The sequence below is a fragment of the Apium graveolens genome, chromosome 6 (assembly GCF_009905375.1).
Source record: "Apium graveolens cultivar Ventura chromosome 6, ASM990537v1, whole genome shotgun sequence".
Taxonomy (NCBI): Eukaryota; Viridiplantae; Streptophyta; class Magnoliopsida; order Apiales; family Apiaceae; genus Apium; species Apium graveolens.
The window spans coordinates 21,102,563-21,109,204 of record NC_133652.1 but is presented as its reverse complement, the minus strand read 5'-3'; positions in this window follow the sequence as shown (position 1 = coordinate 21,109,204).

Below are 6,642 nucleotides of genomic sequence, written 5' to 3'. Positions count from 1 at the left end.
TTGTTGACGCTTAGTGCAACTGGTCTGGTTCACAGACGACTAACCCCGATTCAGGTCTTCGTATTATAACCTTGATTACATTGTTAAGCTTGCCTCAACTTTATTGCTTCAGACACTGACTGTCAATAAACAACTGTACTTTCACTGGAATCCTTTATGGTACTTTAGACAATGTCTTCATTAACCTTTGTCTATACTCTGTCTTCAATTCTTCAGATTCCTATACTTCGAACACTGTCTATCTTCAATCAATTCCAATACACTGAAATCTTCCGGTGGCACTTGTATACTGAATCTTCAACATTTCTGAAACCCTGAAAGTCTTTATGTAATATCCGGGATATATCGTGTAATTATTTTTGCTTAATATATGTGTTCAATATCTATTCTGTGAACTAATTGTTAAGTGTTAAATGCATTTGGATGTTTGAAAATATTATTAATTGAGTATTTTAATTTTTATATGTCCAAAATAAAATATAGATAATTATCATATCTTCCTAATTATTTTTATGTTGATTTATGGATTTATAAGGATCATAAGAAATTTATAAAATCTTTTTCCGAGTATTTAAAATCTATTTTATAAAAACGGGAACCAACCGACGTCATCCGTTGTTACATTTTTGGAACCCGAAACTCTTATGAGAACTCCTTTCTAACCTAATTGTAATATTCCGAGCATATTCCATGTTTCGACTTTTTCGATCCGGCGTACGGTTTGTCCTGCGCGGGTCCGGCGCAACATTTTCGATACAATATTCGTTTCGGTAAATCAATAAAACTCGTATTTCGATAAACAGGAGCTTTTTTATTAAACTATCCCAATTATCACCTCGTAATACGTATAACCAGGCGCTGAGACCAAGACCGCAATACAAATTGTACTGATCTGGATAACTGTCCCGAAAATCGATACCGTTTGGATCAGTTTTTACAAATAAACGTACCGTTTTATATCCAGAATGATCCAACGGGATACTAATTTTCCGTAAATATAAATAGCCTTTTACCGTATTTTATTTCGTATCAAAATCATTTGCAGACAGATAATTATATAATTTTTCAAAGAAAAATCTTATATTCATATAATCTTCCAAGAATCAAACCAACTTTTGGAGGTGTTATTGATCTTTGTTTGGAAAGCTCGAGTAACCAATTTGAAGGTCTTGAAAAGCTCTATCAGATTCTGTGATCCATACACCTACAGAAATTAAGGTTTATTTTCTATATTTTTATTTATTTTCGAATTAATTTTACTAAAAATATGAATTTTTGTTCGGATGATTGTTTGTATGATTTGATGATTGCATGTTGTAGAGCTTGTTTTCCTGATGATTTTGATATATTATACGTCTGATTTGGAGTTCAATAACATGTTCAAAATTGAGTTTGATTTTCGAATTATGAAATTAGGGTTTATAACCCGTATGAATGTTCTTAATTGAAATTTGGGGGTTTCTTATTTCGGGATAGATAGATGTTGTGGTATAGTGAGTTGTGTTCTCTGTGAAATTTGCAATCCAGTCGTACAAGTTTCACAAATCGACGAGGTCTGTAGAGAAGGGAGTTGTCCTTTGAAGTTTACGTTGAGTTTGCCGGAAACCGGCGCACTTCTCGGCTATTTTCCGGCCTATTCAGGGGTTGTCTGTGTGATTAAAGAGTATGGTTAGATTCCTGGTAAATTGTAGATGTAATCTGGAGTTTGTGGTGGTGGGAGGATGCCGGAGTCGAGTTCTCCGGCGAACCCCGACTGTTTTCCAGCAAGGGCTGGAAAAATTACAGTTTAGTACCCTGACTTTTGAAAACGATGAAGTTCAGTCCCTGAACTTTTCAGAGTTTGCAAAAGTTGGATTCCTGTTTTAAAAATATTCAAAAATCATATTTCCCATTTATTTTTAGTATAAAAATTCGTTTTAATTTCTGAAAATTCTGAAAATTATTATTTTAATTCCAAAAATTATTTTTAATTCAAAAATAAATCTGAATTAATTAGTTAATTAATTTCAGTTAATTTTTAATTGTTAAATTGGTCAATTAATTCGAAAATTAATTGATTAATTGATTTAATTAATTATTAATTGATTTTAATTAATTATTTAATTAGATTTAATTATTTAAAAATGATTTAAAAACCCCGAAAAATAGTTTCGAGCTTTAAAATATTAATCTAAATTATTTCCAAGGCTCGATAATTATTATAAAATTGTTTTGAAGCCAGAATTGGCCAACCGAACCCTATTTATTATTCCGAAATCGATCCAACGACCCGTTTTAATTCCGAAAAATGTTTTGAAAATCATTTTAAGTAACTGAAAGCCTATTTATGACCCGAGACTTCTTTATAAACGAGATATCATTGATTATGTGACGTGTTATGTGTTATATGTGACTTGTTGGTTGACTGTCGGTCTGTATATTCGATGTTTACATATTTATTGCGTACTTTCAATCCGTTAATCGGATTTGGGTAAAACGAAGGGTAGATAGGAGTATGTATTGAATAGAATCATATGAGTTGAATATTGATAGATGCTTATGATATGTGAGCAGAAGAGGCAAGACGTAAGGAAGGGAAACAGATAGTTAATGAGTACGACAGTGGTGATTGATAGCAAGTGCAGTATAGTAAGCTAGTACCGGGCAAGTGTTCTGAACTTTCTCGAGATATTATAGTGATTGATAGTCCTGTTTTATATTACAAGTGCTTTGAAGCACTGAACCCTAACCATGAATCCAGCTATTGATCTTGAGCCGTAACCCTGATTCTTTCTAGACCATTGATTATTGTATACCCAGATATGAGCCACAAATATACGATACTACTCCACAAATACATACAAACTAAATACCATACACTGAATCGAATTACCTACATACTTAAACCATTGTATCTTATGCTTTGAAAGACCAAATCCTTAAAACTCTGAAATGTCATTTCTTTTGTTATCCAATTCTTTCCTTACCCAGCATCCAAGCTTTGAAATTACCTTATTGATCCTTACGAAGATTGAAACCCTTTCATTATTGAACACTCAATGTTGTTAATGATTATGTTTATTGTTTATTATTGTTTATTCTGTTATTATGTTAGAATTGGATTGCTTTTATAAAATTGTGGACCAGATTCGTGGTCAGACCATATAATGGTCAAGTTAGGCCAATGTGTGCCTTGGATCCAGTAGTTAGAGCAGAGCTGTGTGCTTTGCTCGGGGTTAGTGCGTGACTGATCAGCAGCCTAACCTTGGTTTTTCTTAAAATGAAACTATAATATCCAATTCTAAGTCATAATCCATTGTTCACTTGATATCATAAACATGTTCACCTGATGATCATTATTCTCAATTTTGTCATTGTGACTTGCTGAGCTAGTTAGCTCATTTGTGCGATGTTGTTTATATTCTTTTCCAGTTAAAAAGGAACCAGTTGGTAGCGAGGATCCCCAGTCCAGCGCGAGAGCTAGGGGTACAGGTTGTCAAGTTGAGCTAGTAGGCTTCTTTTGGGATAATTTAAGTTTGTAAAAGTTTGTAATAATGTTTAATACTCAGTTCTGAGTTTGAATAGTTGGGATTTGAACGGTTTGTAATAAAAGTAGATGTGTTTGGCTTTTGTGCATACTTTAACCTGTTACGATCCATGGTAGTTGGTAAGTAGGGTCACTGCATATTATTATTATCTTTATTATTGTTATAAGCAGGTTATAAATAAGGTGTGTGTGTGGACCCCAAACTTCTGACCCGGGTTTGGAGGGCGTCACACTTTAACCTTTGTTCTTCACTGAGGCATGATCATATTAATGAAATTCTTTCAGTGACATGTAAACAGACTTCAGGCTTTCTTGTAATCTTTTGATTCTTTGTATTTGCCTTGTCTTCATTCTTCCTGATTTTTCGTGTAGACGTAGTATTATTAAATTGTCATGTTTTAGTGTTGTTATCGTGTTGAGTTATCACGTAACTGTAAATACAGCTACGTAGTCTCACCAACACTTATGTTTGATACTGTTTACAAGAAAAGGACTCCAGTATACTCTTTGATATTTTTACAAACTTTAAATGTTACATTACAAAATGCAAACTAAGATTACAATACAACTTACTTAGGATTGACAATTTGACTTAGTCTTGTTAAGGTATAGGCATGTCTTGCACAACAATCTCCCCCAATTTGTGAGAAGATTGTTTAACACAAATTCATGTCTGTTAACAAGACTAAAACATGATGAACTATCACCAGTCAAGACGAGGAAGATTACCTCTGGTAAAATGCCCGCCCGTAACCCAGCATAGTCTTGAACAAAGAACTATCGAGGGTTCGAATCTTATCCTACCTACTCAAGCAGCAATCAATACACCTACTAAACGTAGTCGCAAAACAAGTATCAAAAACTGGGATCAATCTTTCCTAATTCACATTTTTGTTAAAACCTCGTCAGTGGAAATTGTAAAAAGTGTCGAGGGCTTTGCATATGACATTCGCTGGGCTTCTCTAAGATCCTTTTTCAAACCTGCTCCCAAAATTAGCTTCAGTCAAATAAGGGATCAGACCACTCTTCTAAACAAAAAACATATCGCCTCAAATAGAGCCTTATCACTATGCCTTTGCTCTAAAAATGCATAAAGACTTGGAACGAAATCTATGGTTGGTCCAACCGAGAAAGACATGAGAGTTGTTGGGAGTCCTTCAAGCACTCACTCAGTTACTTACGAATTCCCAAGCTATATTGAAAAATAAAATTAATACATAAAAATTGACACAATTACAACTTTTATACATTAGGAGATTTACATAGTTCAAATAATTACAAGCATCAGGTAAAGACTATTTTTGCTCCAGCTTCTTTTCTAATGAGATCTTTTCAGTAATCAAGAATTTTAAGTTCTTATATAATAGGTGTCCCACTTAGAGCTTCTTCAAGTTTGATTCTATCTTCCTTTGGATAACCACTGTCTAGTAAATCAATCCTAAATCTTGAGAATTTGCCAGCTTTAATGTTTAAAAACTTTCCATCCTTAGAGATTCTGCTCATTCCCTTTGCCTTGAGTTCTTTTGATCTTTTAATGAACATCTCAATCTCTTCATCATATTTCCTTACCCTCTCCTCACATTTAGCTTCATTTCTTTTTCTTCTCTCCTCCCTTATAATCAAACACTCATCCAAAACTGATCTCCATGCTCTTGTAACAGTATCCTTATCTTTTAGCAAGCTTATCACTCTCTTGATTTCCGTGGGAGAGAGAGAGTCCATTAAAGCACAGCCAAGGAATATGAAGGACCAATCTTCATAGTAAATTCTAACTTCCCTTAGAAATACAACCCAGACTCTAACTATTTTCTCAGCTAGTTGTTGAAAATATTCTTCATCTGAGATGCACCAATTTAAAGGTAGAATGTCACTTTACTTGAAATAATTCCAGATGGCCCTTTTAGTAACTTGTACTTTTTCAGCATCCTTAGCCTTCTTAGGTTATATCCCAACAGTTTGGTAGTGAATTTTGAGTGAAGGCTTGTCTAAAGGTAAGTTTGTGATTTTCTTGAGACAAGTTTGGTCTGAGGTGATTGGTGTTTTTAGAAAGGTGTTTGCAATTTGTTTGTACAGAAACTTTTGCTTAGAGGTTAGAGGTGATTTGATGTTTGAGATTTTTGACTTTGAAGATTGAGTTTGAGTTGTTTGTATTTTTAGGGTTGGTTGATGTGGTTCCGATCCTGAGCCATCATGCTTTTTCTTGCTCCCTCTTTCTTCTCCCCTTTTCTTGTCACCTTCTTTCTTCTCATCATCCTTCTTCTTTTCACCCTTGCTTCCAGCTGCCTTAGAGGATTAACTTGGATTTGAGTCAGAAGGTTTTTGATCATCTTTCTTCTGCTCATCATCATCCAAATTATCCTTGTTGATTTGAGTTTTGGGCAAGTTGGCTTCAGCATTCCTTAGATATCTCCCCAACAGTTTAATCATCTCTTCATCTTCAATAGTCTTATTCTTCTTTACTTTTAACTCAGTTTCCAGAGTCAGGATAAACTTCTTGTTGGCCATGACACATTGTTTAGGGATTTGGAAGTGTTTGAAGTGTTTGGTGGTAGGACAAATATATGCCACTCCCTTGCTTGGCTGTAGATATGCTTCAGGAAAAACAGCCACTTGAGCATTTTTCAGTTCAGTTAACAATAAAGTGTCTTCATGGATCACCACTCTGACTTTGCTTATCAGAATATCCAACTCAGATGCCCTCCTAGAGATAAGATAATTGAGGGACGCCTGCATACACCTGTCTACCCCAGAGTCACTTATATTGACCACTATCCTCTTCTCCTGAAAATTGTCCTTAGTCACCAAGATCACCCTTAAGGAATTTATTCTCCTTTCCAAGGCCTTTTTGTAGGTGAAGAAGTTATTGTTGAGAGAAGCCCTTAGCCTTGAGCAATTCATCAAATTCCCTGCTCAGACTTCGTCCTTTAGCAGCCCTAATGAGCCTCTCCATACCAATATCCACTTCTTAAATTAAGCTCTTTTCAGCAACTTGAACATTTTGAGTAGATGATCTTGATCTTGATAGCCTAGCCTCTATCTCCCCCTTAGTCTTGTTGGCAGGCATGAGAAGGGGAGTAGGAATTTTAGGCCTCACAGCTTCAGGAAGTGCAGGAAAT